This window comes from Aphelocoma coerulescens, chromosome 2 (assembly GCF_041296385.1).
Source record: "Aphelocoma coerulescens isolate FSJ_1873_10779 chromosome 2, UR_Acoe_1.0, whole genome shotgun sequence".
Lineage (NCBI taxonomy): Eukaryota > Metazoa > Chordata > Aves > Passeriformes > Corvidae > Aphelocoma > Aphelocoma coerulescens.
This window is the reverse complement of record NC_091015.1, coordinates 86546619-86563032: the sequence shown is the minus strand read 5'-3', so window position 1 is coordinate 86563032 and position 16414 is coordinate 86546619. Positions and strand designations below refer to the sequence as shown.

The 16414-nt window shown below is 36.1% G+C and overlaps 1 long non-coding RNA gene across 1 annotated transcript in view; it reads right to left on the bottom strand.

Annotated features, from left to right (window-relative positions):
• Positions 1 to 779: 779 nt before the first annotated feature.
• The window catches only part of LOC138105804 (uncharacterized), a 29727-nt gene continuing 14092 nt past the window's right edge, over positions 780 to 16414 (bottom strand). Inside the window, exons 2-3 of the long non-coding RNA XR_011148700.1 lie at positions 12825 to 12940; positions 780 to 3649 (exon numbers count right to left, since the gene is read on the bottom strand). This is a non-coding gene — a long non-coding RNA (uncharacterized lncRNA). The remainder of the gene's footprint in view (positions 3650 to 12824; positions 12941 to 16414) is intronic.

The following is a 16414-nucleotide window of genomic DNA, read 5'->3' as shown; positions in this document are numbered from 1 at the left end:
TTCCATGGAAACTAAACAAAAAACCCCGATAACTTCTGGGGTTTTTTCTGTACTTCTTACAGGCCCACCATATTTGCTATGGTGATCATGAGGAACAGAATCATTAATAGACTTCCAACAATTGTCAAATATGAAAAGAAAATAAGGAAGGCAAAGAGATTATGTTTGGAGAATTTAAAGTGAGGCTAGGAAGGGTTGGAAGGTCTGAAAAGAAGGGCAGAATATCTAAGTGGTCTGAAGCTTATGACTGAACAGTCTTGATATGACTTCTTGGTAGGAAAAAACACTCAAAAACCCAGCTCAACAAGGATTTTAGAGGACAAAAAAAAATTAATTTGAAACAGCTTGTTTAAATCACCACTGGATAAACAAACTGAATGTGGCATAAAGTGATAGTGCTAAGTGGACACCATTATGTCCCCCATTTACCAATACAGTGACCTGTAAGAGCAAGTAGTTCTAGAAGTCCATCATCCACCTCCTAGAGTCTTTCTAAACCAGCATCTCAATCTACTCATTGGAAGAGTAACCATGCAGAAAGCCACACATACATATTTACACAATCAAAAAGACAGAACTTTAGAGGCAAGACAGGTTTCAAAACCTGTTCAGTTTATGCTGTAATCATCTTTTCAATAATTTCTGTTTTAAATATTTACTATCTTAAATAATTCACATTTTATTGTAAGATGCACTTAATTTTTTATTGAATTTATTAAAATGTAGAAGAATTGTGATAAGAAATTTTTATTTAAAGTTTTACAAAGTCAAACCTCCTGCATGCAAATACCATACCTTGCAAGTACATTAATATGTAAGATAAAAATTACAACAGTGTGCCCTGTCTTGAAGGAAGAAATACTGGCACCCATAAATGAAGCAAGTAACATCTTGAGGGGGACATCCAGCTGCCTATCCTGAAATTCTGCATATAGAGAAACTTCAGAGAGGTCTCAGATTTCTCATTGACTCTTCCATCTTGAGAGTAAGGAGGAAAACATAATACTCAAATTTACTTCAGGGTATAGAAAATTATGGTGTGGTACATGGAAATGCCACCATGTTTTCTTCCAAATACATTTTTTTTTACTTTTTTTTTTCAACCAATTAAGTAATTATTTGCAGCAATGCTTAGTGCTCGGGGTAAGAGTTCATTATCCAAAACTGCAAAGTACCAACACCATTAATACAGGACTAAACAAACAATCAAATAGATGTAAAGATGTGAGTTCAACAATATATACATGATCAGAGAAAAGAGTATTTATAAACATCGCCAAAGGAGAGGATGAACAAGAGGAAGCAGGTTTCCTCCTTCGTGTATTGTTGGGAAACCTGTGTGAGCAAAGTACTGCACAGTTCAAGCATGGCAGGTTATGTAATCTGTCCCTCAGCTTTTTTTTAAAAGTAATGATTTTCTCATTATTTCAGACCCATTAATCTGTCTAGTACATGTTTCTGCAGGCTAGTAAACAGGCAAATAGAAATTTCAATACTGGTTTGCCGTTGATGCATCAGATAAATTCTCAAGTAAGTTCTCTGTCATCCTGGTGCTCCACAGCAATTGCTGGATAACCAAAGTCTGCAGCAGTCTTCTGACATCAGTAGCACTTAATCCAAAGAAATCTGACCCATGAAGAGCAAGTCCTTCACATTCTGCTACTACTGATACTGACAGGTCAGTTACTAGAACGTCTACTGAAGCTATGGTGAAAACTATTTGACAGTAAAATGGTAATTTCCAGTCTGATGGCAAGTGAAGATGTCATGATGGTGTTCTCATGAACTGCTTCGTATCATGACCATTTAGTGGCATTGAATGTTTTTTCTTTAGGTTTGATAGTCATAATTTGCAAGTAGCACCTTCTGCCTGCCAAGCTGTTGATGTGTTATGTGACTAAGAAGTCACATAACAGTCTGGCTCACATTATGCTTCCCATGGTGCACCACAAGAAAGAAAATGAAAAAAATCTCAAATTTTGTCAGACTGCCAAAATATCTCATATAATTCTGAAATCAAATCAGCATTTTTGCTCCAGGATCAGCTGAAGGGGCAACACAGCAGGGCACAATCCATACGTGATGCATGCACTGGTGACGACATTCTGACACAGATGGCTGAGAAGTCGAAATGCCACTTACAAACAAGAAAGAACTGGCTGGGGCTGTGAAGGTCAGGGACAGCCTTGACAGCAGTGAGATGTTGGAGTTTAAGATCCCAAGAGAATCCCAAGAACAAGACAAAAAACAGGATCACAATCTTAGATTTCATGAGAGCGGACTTTGGACTGTCCAGGGACCTACTTGGAGGAATTTCATGGGATATAATTATGAGAGAGAAGAGGGAGCCAAGAGAGGTGACTGATTTTCAATTTAACATATTAAATGTGTTACACATATGTGTTAATATATGCACATGTGAAAGTCCCCCCTTGATGGAGAATACTTATTTGTGTTCAGTAGTTTTCACTGATTTCCTTGGGAGAACATACACTGGTTTTTATTTAGTTTTCATTCCTATTCTAAAAAATCCTTTACAATTATACACTTTGCAACTTTCCAAAAATTTATTATGGTGTCCGTCCCTCCAAAATTTCTCATTTAGAAATATCAGCTTTAAATGATGAAAAGAAGAAAGAGCTCTCCATAAGACAGATGACAACACAAACTATAAAAAACGGTTATGATAAAATATCTTTCTGACATCCAAATTGAAATCTAATAATAAGTAAAGTAGCAAAAGCTGATTACATTCTGATTTCCTATGAATATATGTTTAAATATTATGCAATATCCTGTTAGCACAATTTTTCAAAAAAAGGTTATTTCCTGTCTTTCTTTTTTATCCATAAGCAGAGAAAAACATTAAACTCTACATTTCCCATTTGAAATTGAAGTACCATCTGGCTTATTTTATTATTTCCCTTTCTTTATCTTGTAGTGTTGCTCACTATGACTGAATTATCAAAAAATACAGAGAAAAAGCAATTTGAGCTCAACATATGAGTGCATGTGCACAGATACAAGGCCTGATTCTGAAACGTACCCCTTTTAAAACTAATTTTAATCATGTCAGAAAGAATCTATGGGCTCAGGGGTAAGAGAAGAAGGGAGAAAACAACTTTGCAAACTGTCTAAAGAGAAGATAAAAGCTGTAATTTTAGTTCTGTAGGGGTCATTGGAAGGGTTAGTGTAGAGGTGTCTGTTTACATGGAATCTTAGCTGCAATCACAAACCAACTACAGAGACACAGTAAGACCCATATTTTCACAGATTCAAAATGAGGAAATAATGAGCAAGTTAAAGAAAATGCACAAAGATGGGGGCTGAAAGACAGACAATTTGAGCTATGCTAAATATCATAACTTTTCTGGCATGATACAAAAATTTCATTAAATACGTGGATAAAACAAAACTCTGGCTGATGGACTTGTAAAAGAAATTCCTTGCATGATATGGATAACAGCAAACAGAGACAAAATAATAGCAACACTCTAGGACCTCCAGAAAGGTCAAAGACTGTTAAAACTCAACATAAAAAAGAATAAATTGTGCAGTTTTCTCTTTTCACTCTTGTATCTTACATAAGATGTACTGCAGCATTGAAAACTTGTTTTAGTATGTGATGTGGTTCTTTTCTTGATCTAGCCTAGAAGAGAGAAGAATAAGTTGAATAAAATTGTAGTAATTAATTAAAATTCAGGTTAGTTTGGCACTTCTGGAACTTGGAATCACATTTGACTAAACTACAGTTACAAATAGTCCTTGTATAAAATCAGCTCCTGTCTAGGCAGGACATTATTTCAAATGGTACCCACTTACATTTGACAATCTTTTAAAAAAAAAATCTGGCTAGATACAGTGGACCAACAGAGAGAATGTAAGGGTAAATTCTTAAGTACTTTGCTGAGTTGTGACAATCAGGAAATAAATAAAGATAGGCTTTGCTGCTTTGTTGAACCAGGGTGAACTTATTTCAGGAAGTATATATATAAATGTATACACACACATAACTAACTGTTAGCATTTTTAAAAAGTGAATACAGACTTCACTGCTCTCACAACTATTGCCAGTGTGCAGGCTTACACTGGTCCTAGGCAAAAACACAGAAAGGCTGGATATCATGGGCAGACAATCCAGACCAAGACATTTATTCTTTGCTATGTCTTTCAGTACCAAGAAGAGTTTGATTCTGTCCTTGAGTAGGGAAAATTCTCTTGATCTCCTCTTGACTCACAAAATGAACACCATGGTCTATTTGCAACATTTCTACATATTTGTAACTTTTTCTCCATAGCCATATTCCATACATATAATCAGGATTTTGTATTTTTAGATGGAGAGTAGTAGATCAAAATTATTCTTTTCCTGTTTATGAGTTTTAGAATTTCTATGTACATATGGATGCATGAACAAGACAAGATGTTGTTATCCAAAACTAAAAAAAATCCCAAACTCTAACTATATGCATATTTTTACAAATATTAAATCCATAATTACATAAATGTTGTCAATGCTACATTCATCTACTAATGATCAGCGCACGAGACAGCTGACAGGATTTCACAAGAAATACATCAATATGTTTTTCTTGCTAACCTATTTTTAATCATCCTTATATTTTAAGCAAGGTACAGTATGAGAAAGGATAAAGGAAATTGAGTGAAAGCTTGAAAGTAACAGAAAAAAACAAGGATTATTTTGTTCTTTTCTGTACTTTTACAAGCTTTTAAATTTCTTCTCACTGCTTTTGTGCACAACTTTTTCTTTTACATTTTCTTTTCTCAACTCCATGGCATGATGAAGCTACTGAATACTGATACTTTTTATATGCAAAAAAGGAATCATCTTGATTGAAATAGAAATATCGTTCTTCTTTCTTACACACATTTACGGTAATATGGTAAAAAAGCGAAATGATTCCTCAGTGTTGTAAAGAAACAATAGCTCTGACAGTTAAAGACATTAATGACATCTCACATGGCATCTATAATGACATATTGTGACACTGCCATAATTATTTCGGTCATCACTATATCCTATCAGTAGTCACATTTACTGTCTTTTTACTTCCCATTTGTTTCTCATATGTGGTTTCTTATATAGAAAGTAGCACACATGTATTGGGACATCAAACTTTGAAAAAACTTGTATTCTTCTTCAAAGCAATTGATTCCTACACATTTTATCAGATATTGCTATATCTCAGATTTCTTTAAATTTCAGACTATACTTAAAATTTAAAATATAGATTTGAGTCTCCTTTGTAATAAAACATTGCACATTTGGCTAGGACATGAATGTGCCACAACAGGAAGTTTGTTACTAATCTAGTACCAGTTATTAGGCTGATATTCTACTGCAGAGAGAAATTGTATAGACAGTAAAAAAGTAGTATTAGAACCAGTAATTCAAGCCTAATGAAGCAACATTAGCACTTTTATGTTGTACTTTCTAATTAGGAAGTCTGTTAATGAAATTGGGGCATTTACTTAATTGCTGTGAACAATTATTTTCAAATTAAGCCTAGCAATTAAATAGCATGATTAAACTCATACTACAGGCTTTTTAGTAGAGATATGGTAAGTATCTTGCTTGTTGTATTATGCACGGTAGTCAAAACTGTGAAAATCTTCTGATTAGCCAATGTAAATTAAGTGCAATGCTGTTTCACTGAGAACATGAATGAATATGCAAAAAGGGGAAAAAACCCACCTCTGTTATGGAGTCCAAATAACAGCCACAAAAACTCTTGTAAAAACTAATTGCATTGGTGATATTTTCTCCTGATTTCTTCTGTACAAGGGAAGGTCAAGGAGACTAATGCAAATTTATCACATTAGCTTGCATTCCATGTATCAGGGATGATGAAATAAAATGCATTTTCCCATTAAGGCCACAGCTAATGCTGAAAACCCTTTAAACCATTCAATCTCTCCTAACACCTCACATAGGAATTTTTCTGGTGAACTAACTGAGATAATTGAGTAATCTGAATTAGTTATACCAGTAATAGTAAGATTGAAAGGTGATATGTATGACTTCATAGGACATACATGTTTCTTTGAAACTGTGAAACACAGGACCCCATTCATCAATTCATCAATGCAGGAGACTGGATGTAGAGTTGTGTCTCACATGAGATACAAATCTGGTTGTATGCTATTGCTTTGATTCTAATGATAAAAATGCCTTGAAACTTGGAAATGGGTATTTTCAATGTTCAGCAAACTAGCTAAGAACCTGTTAAGAATATGTGATGTTTGCAGTATTAGAATCCCAGGGAGAAAGAGTTATTAATGGCAAGACAAAAATTGAGATTGTGTTCCCTCTCGTCAAGTAATATTTAGGTGCAATTCTTTTTCCACTAATAACACACTAATTTTTTTTTAAATGCACAATTTAAATAACAAATGTTCTATCCTTTTCATGAAAAATTTGGAAAGTGATTAAAAATAACCGCCTTCACAGCTTTTGCTTTCAGTATAAATAGATCCTAGAGGAAACCTAAATTTCACTCTATTGCAATCATTCAGCATGTGTTTAGCTACTATTCTTAAGGATTTAAGGAAAAATATAAGAAATTGAACGATCTAAATATCAAGCACATTCTGAAACAAAAACTAAAAAGTGAAGACTGCAAGTTACCTAATGTGGTGGGATGGTTCTAAAACATTTCAAAAGACTAAATGGAAAAGTTTGAATAAATTTGGCCTATGACTTGAATTAATTTTCCCAAATCAGAGTCTCTTTTAACATGGTGTGTTTTCTTGGATTCAGATGTCACTCAATATGAAATAAAATGTGAAAAGTAGGAAACAAAAATCAGATAAAGAGCATAAATAAGAATTAACACACAATCACTTTCACATTAAAAAGAAAGATAAATAGTGGTTTTATTTTGCTTACTATTTGAAAGTGTTCGATTGAAGACATAAGACATTCTTTTTTTGCATTCCTTTGTAATTACAACAATCACCCTAAACACTTACCAATCAAAAATTTCTGGTTATTGGCAAAAGTTACTTCAATTCTTTTTTTTTTAGAAAAAGTAAGACTAACATTGGGAGATGTTTTCCTTTTTAAAAACTTAAATGAAAAGAGATACAGTCACTACAGTGCTGTACCATATATATATTATAAGCATTCATGCAACTTACTGGGTACAAAAGTAAACCCATTTTTCAGGTTTGAAATGAACGTGGGAAAGGAGGAACCTATGATTAAGTGCTATGAAGAAGCTGAAGAAGTTAATTATTGTTGGAAGATAAAAAGTTTACACAGATTAATGCTCCAAATTGCCTGCCACCAAGGTAAACATCTTACATCAAAATCGGGATCTCTACAAACACTTTTGTCATGTGAATTTATTTTATACATTTCTCCCCTTTAGACTGATCATTGTTTTTCCTCTCTCAGCTAACAGCTAGAGCCCCAAGGCCACCACAGGAGTCTCCAAGCTCAGCCTGGGTTTGGATTGACTTCCTGCAGGAAGGTGTGCCCAGACCCTGAGGACAAGGGCCGGGGTCTTTCAGGGGGTGCTTTTCTCCACCACAGCACCCTGCATCTGCTGAGCTGTGTTTTGACCACACAACCACCATCGTTACTGTCACTAGACCTCCTGTAACACCCCGGACACTTAAATATATGGGGGTAAACTTAGGTTCCTCTGCTCTGGGTAAGTGCAAGGGAGAGATAGAACCAGCCAGATATTCTCAAGAGGTGAAAATTATACAAAAGTTTTTCTGGCAAAGTACAAAAAATCAAGGAATTTTGGCAGAAGACTTAGTAAAACATAAAACATTTATCAGAGCATTGACGTAGCCCATTCAACTTAGCAACCTTTAAACCCATTCGATGTTACATTCCATGAAAAGAGAGTTAGAAGAAGAAGAAGAAAGGGAGAAAGACAAAAAACCAGGAAAGATATAGAAAGACAGACATGTAGCTACCAACTACTGGGTTCCAGCAATGTAACAGATAGAAAACGCCAAGATGAAGGAAGTGTTAAAGAACAACGTGCTGGTGACCCTTCTTAAACCCTTGGACCTTTGTTGGCCTTCCTCCTAGGTGGGACTTCCAGTCTCTCAGACTCTCAGGGGCTGGGTTAGGAACACTGAGAGTGATGCCAAATTGATTTTTGCCTTTTTGCTTTTATATATTCTCTATATTCCTTAGATATGTATTTGTAACTCTGTGGCCTGTTATTGTATTCGTAGCTAGCATTTTACCTACTCTATTAGACAGAAAGACAAAATAAATTCCCCAGCAGCTCCAAGCCCTGGGGGTCCAAGGTTCACCTCTCTGGGAGCCAAGGTTGAAACCAGCTCTCTGAGACAACTTTTCATAAACAAAGTTTAGTTCCTATCAAAAGGGGAAGGCGGGGGGTGGAATTCAGAAAAGGATAGAACCATGGAGGAATTACCTCATCACTTATGTCTCTAACTGGGGATTCTTCTCAGCTATGCTAATCTTCTAAACACATAGAAATTGTATCCATTTTATGTTACGTGTGCATCTTTGGCGCTTTCCATCCGGCATGCTGTGCACCATAAGGATCCTTGTAAAGGTAAGTCCTTTTTATCTCCTAACTGTGCCTGGCTCCTGATTTTAGGACCAGTAAAAAGGCATCAAGGAGCTGCCTCCAGTGTGCCATGGCTGACAGACACAGCGGGGCTGGGGGGCATGGGGGGCAGGGCACTGTCTCACCAAAATCAAGACCTGACCGAGCCCCTACCACACACACACAGGCATTCCAAAATGTCCCGAGACATCAATCTTTGCAGTCTCTGACACCTGATATGTGGGACTGTACTTTCTTACCAGGGCCACTGCCCTGCCTGCTCTCTTGTCAACCTTAACCTCTTGCATGCCTCCTCTTGCACAACATAACCATCTTTCTCCTCTGAGACTACAGAACACCAGTATTCACTTATAGAAACAGTCACTCTTGTCAAAAGACAGTCAAAGAAGAACTACTATTCCAAATGGTTATTGTTAGTATGTGGTAAAGCATTGGATAAATGCAGCATAGATTTCCACAAACATGCTACTTTAATATATTTCCATAGAACATACCTTGATGGAAAACAGACAAGCACAATTACTGATGTCACAAATGAAAAGAAAACAACGAAACAGATCTTATTATTTCTTCTTTTCAGTATGGAATTAATTAGACTACAGATTCAAATAAAAAGCAAGTAGTGAATATCTTCAAAGTAAAATAAGACATATATACATATATATATTCATATATTTTTATTTTAAAGCCTAATTATATAAGCATTGCATCAATACATAGAAAACGACAATATACTTCATAGTATGCTCTATGGATGACAACACAGTACACTATTTACAATTATATAACAAAACAGACTTTTTAAAGTATCTTCAACCTGAGTTTTGTTACCCTGTAGTCCTGTCATAGACTATTGCCATTGATATTAACAGGCCACAAGATTTCTACTGACTTTGGAAGTCTCAGGACTGTCAGGCTTCTTCTGCCTGAAATTTTCATCTGCCTGCACCTTTTTTTTTGCTTGGTTTAGCTGCAAAAATCCTCTTTCTAATTGACATGGGGTAGCTATGGCTAATTTGTTAACTTTTGTTGATATTTGCATGGTGTGTTCATAGCTGTATAGAGATTACAGTAGCAGGCAATTATTTTAGAATGAGATATTTATGTCTCAAACAAAATGTTGCACTATTGAGAAAAATAAGCCCAGTGTGAGAGCAGAGAGCTCGTACCAGGAAGTTTCCTCATATCAGGAGATCCAGGATGCAGCACAGGGGAATAGAGGCATGGGATGAGAAGAGTTGGGACAGGCTAGACTGGAGACTTCTTCACTGTAACCAACATTCCACATGCCAGTTAAAGAAATGCAGACTGGAGCTAGACAAAACTGGCTTGGTTTTGGAAATAACAAAGAGAACTCAGATATCTAACAGCATCTAACATCTACAAAAAGCAACGTACCTATTGAGATGTAACATGGAGCTGCAGACTAACAAAAAAAGGAAAGTTTAAAAAGCATGTTAGAAAACATATAGGAGTAGACTTAGATGAACCTAAAGCATGTAAGAAAGAAGGAGGAAGGAGTAAGGAAGAGGTAGATTAAGAGTGTCAGCATTTTTTTGTAGGAGAGGTGCTCCTCCCTGTGATCCTCTTCCTGTCTCTCCTCTGGACCCACTCCAAAAGGTCTATGTCTTTCTTGTGCTAAATCTGGGTGCAGTACTCCAGGTGGGGTCTCATGTGAGCAGAGTAGAGGCAGAATCACCTCCTTTGACCTCTTGACATATCAACTTTTTGACATAAATATGATCTCAGACTTTGACTAGCACGTAGCAATACAATCTTTCTGTATCTTCCAGGGACTGGTAACCAGTTCTTAAGAAAAGTAAGTTTTGTTTTTTGTTTGTGAGGTTTGGGATTTTTTTTAACTAAGTTACTTCAAATTGTTTATGGTTCTGAAGAAACCTGGTGGAGAAATGCCCCTACACATGGAGAGTAAGATATGAATAAAGCTGGTATCATCTGCCCCATTTATTTCACTCTGATTCATATATTCTCATGCTTCCTAAGAAATAGAGAAGTATGTATTAACTACAAGTACAAAGGGAGAGGAAGTGGAATTTATTTGCATAAATGCTTTTCCTATTGAAGTCATAAGTATGTATCTTCAACAAAGGCATTTTCAATGCAGACAGAACTACATCTGAGGACCTGCAAGCATGCTCTGTTGCAACAATGAGGAATTAGTCTAAAGAAAATAAATTCATTTCAGGGAATGTTGCAATTATAGTGTGTTGAATATTAAAATAACTTACCAAGGAAGACACCTTTTTGAGGTGCTAATGCTGTGAGTTAGGGCTGAACCACTAAATTTGCTTTCCTAATCTGAATTTTATATTTACTGCATTTGCTACTACTGTTCTTTTCCTATTGCTTGGAATCAAGAACTAAGTTGAGGAGAAAATGAGTCACTGTTAGTAGTGAACTGTCCCTACACAAAGTCCAGGATTTTCTAGATCTGTCAGCTATGTTTTTATCATAACACTCCATCTACTATGAAGAAGTCAGTCCTTGTAAGCCATTTTTCATAGATGTCTTTACTTAATAAAACTTCCCCAGTATTTATGTACGTGGGGAAAAAAAATCAGAGTTTGAAATGATAAAAGAATTTAAAGGTTTGTCACACATCAAACACAGTGAGAAGAGGGATTTGAGATTTAGAAAAAAATCATGCTAATTACACTCAGGGGTAAAAGACTTTGAAGGCACAATATCCAAGAGAAATAAATGAAACAAAAACTGAATTCTGGTTTCCAAAAATCTTTTATGCATGTGCCAGCCAAGTAAGGTATCATGACCTTAATACAGGAAAAATATTAAATGAATAAAAACTGTTCTGATAAAAGAAGAACAATTGCACTGACAAGTACTAAATCAACTGCCTTAGCTGACTTCTCACTCCTTCAAATTAGCACAGCTTTTTAGTTCTGTAATGAGCTAATAATTCCAATTTAACAAAGGAACAATCAATTTATCCCTGTCAGCTATTTCAGCTCTCCTTTTGTGTGTACGTGCATATATGTAAGTTAGATGTTTTTAATTCTTCATAGTCATCCTTATGTTATGGAATTACAAAGTATAGAAAAAACTGACTGAGTTTCTACAGCAATATTTTTTTATTCAATATATAATCCATAATATATATTTTCTAAACTTGGCATTATGACTTTTTTAAAAAATAATAATTTTGGCTTTGGAGTTAAATTCAACTCAGGTTATTTTTTTGCTGTAATTATTTCAGCAAGAGTGAAATTATTTCCAAGAGAGGAATCATGTTTAGCAACACAGTTTATCCCAGATAAAAATATTTGACCCGAGTGGCACAGGCTACTCTTCAGGAGTCTTTCTTTCCTTAAAATGATTAGAAATGTTAATGTTTTAAAAGTTGCATAAGAAGCCAAACTGTTCAGACTGAAGCTGTTGCAATTAAAGCTTAATTTAAAACATTTGATCTTTGGAGAAACAGATGCTTCTTGGAAGTCTTTTACTGGAAAACTTGGACATAATTAATAGGTGCATCACTTCTGACCTCTGATATAGTTGATGACACAAATTTTTAATGTATTTGTTGCAGCTTGCTAAGCTTTGTAATATGCAAAAGAAGTGTTGGACGCTCTCATTGGTCAGCAAGAGGGAGGAGAGAGCTGCTAAAAACACAGTGTGAGTAACTAATGGATTCACCACATTAACTAATGGAAAGGTAAGAGAATGGTGACTCTCCAAGTCTCAGCTAATGTGACTGCTGGTCACTGTACATAACAAGATGCCTCTTAGACTCTTTCAGGCAGTAGATTTCAACCTCTGTCATTTCCTCATCTGCATGTGCCACTGTCTGGATGGTCATTCACAGGAAGGCTGTTAAAATCTCAGTTCAACAAAAGAATATAGTGGTAGCCACAAAGATAACGTTCAAAATGCTGAATTTCACAGAAAAAGAATTATTTCCAGATGCAATTCACAGTTTATACATGGTGTGAGATGCATTACATCTTAGAGGGTTTTGGAATGCTGTGCTAATCAAAAATAGTACAGCCTCCCTGTGAGAAGGTTTGTACATTTCCCTTGGAATCACAGTGGGGCAGAGCATTTGTATAATTCCACTGTGAAATCTCTGCAGTTCCCAGAATTCCTAACAGTGGCTGCTCTTCGGCTGCATCACAGCAACAGTACTGAACGTGAAAAACCCCATCCATTAGAGTCACTGTGCTGAGATTTTTAATGGAAAAATTTACATCCTATACTTACCTCACACAATCTCATGCTGATGGATAGTCTCTGGCTCATTTCAAATGTAAGGAACCGGGGGGTGGGAATGACAGTTAACCTTGAAATCATGTTGCACTTTGGAAATGCCTGTGAGCCTTGGGAAAAAAAAAAAACAAAACTAAAGATTTCAATTTTTTTGTTTGCCTGATGAAAAACACTGGTAAGATTTGAACTTCTTCATACTGTTTTCAACACCCAAAATCATATGAAGAAAAAGTCCCTCTGACCAGCAGGTATGCATAATACATATTGTTCTGCACCAAGGCACAGAAGTAATGGATAATTATAACTGATGAGGTTTCAAGCACTTACTGCTTGTGATCTTCAACATTAACTTAGATACAAATGTTTCATCATCTTTTATTAACTCACAATTTTACCATTTGCTTAAAAGAAATCATAATAAAATAACTAAGATATATTTTAACAAGTCATTTTCCATAAAACCTACAAGCTAAACTCCAGATCTGGAAGTAATTCTGACAGATCCTTGCACTTGTAAATGTCTCTGTAACATCAGCAGGACTCTCTGGGGGCTACTTCCATGGAGTGTGTTCAAGTATATCTCTATCTTTTCTATGTCTGGGAAAACATTTGGTAGATTGCCTAAGCTACAAGGAGCTGAAAAGAGCTCTCCATCCTTTTCATCCACGTTTATTGGGAGGAATTTAAGAAGTTAGATAATACTTAAAGAACAAATAAATATTGCTCAATTTTTTTTCAAATTCTGTTTGGCTTTGGCAGTTGCCTATTAGTATAAAGGTCTTTCCCTAGTTTGCCTGCATAAACACTGAGCAGAGTATCAAATCAAGTATGTTATTTTAAACTAATATTTTGATCTTAAAATTTGATCAACTGTATTTGATTTAGCACATTAGTCATCTCTGTTCCCTGTTCCTTCTGTAAATAGCATTATTATAGTATAGGCGAAGAACATTAATTTTAGATTTCCTTAAAAATATTTTTTTATATATATATATATATGCAACAAAATTCCTAGAAAAAACCCTCCTAAAACACAGCAAATTAAACCACAGCAAAAGAGACCACATGAAATAATTTTGAAGGAATGTAATTGCTCGGTAGATGTGGCCCAGGAACAGACCTGCTGTTGCTGCTGGCTCATGTTCAGCTTGCTGCCCATCAGGACCCCCAAGTCCCTTTCAGCAAGGCTGCTCCCCAGCCACACCTGTGCTGACCTGTAGTGGTCTTTTTTGGTTATTTCATCCCAGGTGCAGGAATTAGCACTTGTCTTTTATAAACTCCACACTGTTCTCAGTAGCTCACCTTCCATCCTGCCAGGCTCTCTGTTGGATGGCTTGCCCTTGTGATGTGTTCACCTCACCACCACATTTGGCACCACCAGGACATTTGGTGAGGGTGCTTTCAATCCCATCACCCGTGTAATTTATGAACATGTGGGACAGCATGGGGCCCAGTATCAACCCCACAGGTACCTCATTTGTGACAGGTTGCCAACCTGAGTAAAAACCACTTACTACCACCTTCTGGGTGAGAACTGTTAGCCAATTTCCTACACTTCTCACATAAAACCATTCAATCTGTATCTTTCCAGTTTGTCAAGGAAAGGCCATGTGAGACAGTGCTGAACACTATACTGATGTGCTGGTAAAGAGATTAAGTAAGGAGGTATTTATATGTCTTTGTGATATCAGTAAAGGTAATTTTAACTATGATTTTATTACTTATGTTCCTAACTAAAATGTCACAAAACTGAGAAGGCAACATATAAAAGCTTAACACAAAAAGCTTAAAAGCTTTTGTGGGTTGGCAAGAAATATTTTGTAAAGGGAAATGTAGTGTAGGAAATCTCAGTACCTGTGGCTTATTACAAAATGAAAATAGATAGAAATTGAGAATACAACTGCCTTCACAAAGACATGCTGGACATTGTAAGTCTCTGGAGTCTAGTAGCCAAAGCCAAATGAAAAGAAAAAATCAAAAGAAATTAAAATCAGAAGTAAGGATGAATGCATACAGTTCTATTTGTAGGTCAAGTTTGAAATTCAACTTGTCAGGAATTGCATATTCTTTTCCTTTTGATGTCTCTAAAATGGAATTAATGGGTTTCTAATTTTCCTCTTTGATAAATTCAACTCTAGGTAAATTAAGGTCTTTTCTACATTTAACAAACACTTGTGTAATATATCAGTAAAGAAAAACACTTTCTCAACCAACTCAAAGGTATTATTCCAATTTAGCTTTAGAATTTAGAGGGAGCAGATCAGAGCTGCACTGAACAATTTTTTTCTCTTGTGGTTTAGGAGGTATGGCTACCCCATGTTTGGGTTCAAAGGAGCTGTACTACCACAGGAGGTCCTATTCATACTGAGCCTCAAATAGACACTCAAACAATAATTATCTGATCCTAAAAAGGCATTTGCTATGTATCTGGAGATCTGAGGTCATGAAAACCTTGCAGATACGGTATTTGCAGAGGGGTTTTAGAATGTATGAGAGGTAAAAAGTAGTGTCAGCTCCGAAACCTATGACTGAACAATAAAACCTGTCTGTTCTTATTGCATTCTGCTCAGTCACCACAACCCTCTTTTTTTTCATTCCTTTTCTGTGGTACCACCATGGGCTCCCCATCCTTTCATATTGCTTCTCCTCTTCTGTTATTAGGGTCTGAGCCTTTTTCCTATACTTAAAGGTATCCCATCTCCTCTTGATCCAGCACCCTACCTGACCTATGCTACACCAGATGTTGAGCAGTGTTTAGAATAAAAATCCCTGAAAACCTGGGCATTTGATATGCTCAGAAACTGTAAAGCAAGAGAAACAAAAAGCAAGACTTTGTCACTGCAGATATCATGCTGGTTTGGTTTGTTTCTGTATTAATTTTGTTATTGGAAAGACCAGAGGGATGTGAAGCAGATCAACATGCTGAATATCGTTTCACAGCATGAACAGGTGTTAAGAGGAGTTGAGGGTATAGAATTGAGGGAATGGGAATATTACTTGTGTCAAGACTGTGGTGAGTTTGTTCTTTTGCAAACATCCTCATGTGAAATATGTACAAAATAAACATTTTAAATGAAAAACAATCAAACAAAACAATGAAAAAAAAAACACCCCAAAAAATCATATTTTTGCAAAAATTAAGGGGAATCATGAAAGATACACAGTGCTGCTGAGACAGTTTTTTTCCTTACTCTGAGCTGCAGTGAAATACCAAAACTACCAATTTAGGAGCCAAAAGGGAAGTAGGTCCTGTTGTGCAACATGGTGAAGTGCATGCTTGCAATTAATTGATTACACGGGAACACTACCTGGTTTTAATACACTTTTCCATAGAATCACAGAAATATTGGAAAAGACCTTTAAGATCATCAAGTCCAACCATGAACCTAACACTTCCAAGCCCACCACTACATCACGGTCCTAAGCACCACATCTATGCGTCTTTTAAATACTTCCAGGGATAGTGACTGAGCAGCCTGTTCTAATGTTTAACAACCCTGTCCATGAAGAAGTTGTTCCTAACATCCACTTTAACCTTCCCTCAACATATTATGAGACCATTTCCTTAACGCAGTTCTTGTGCT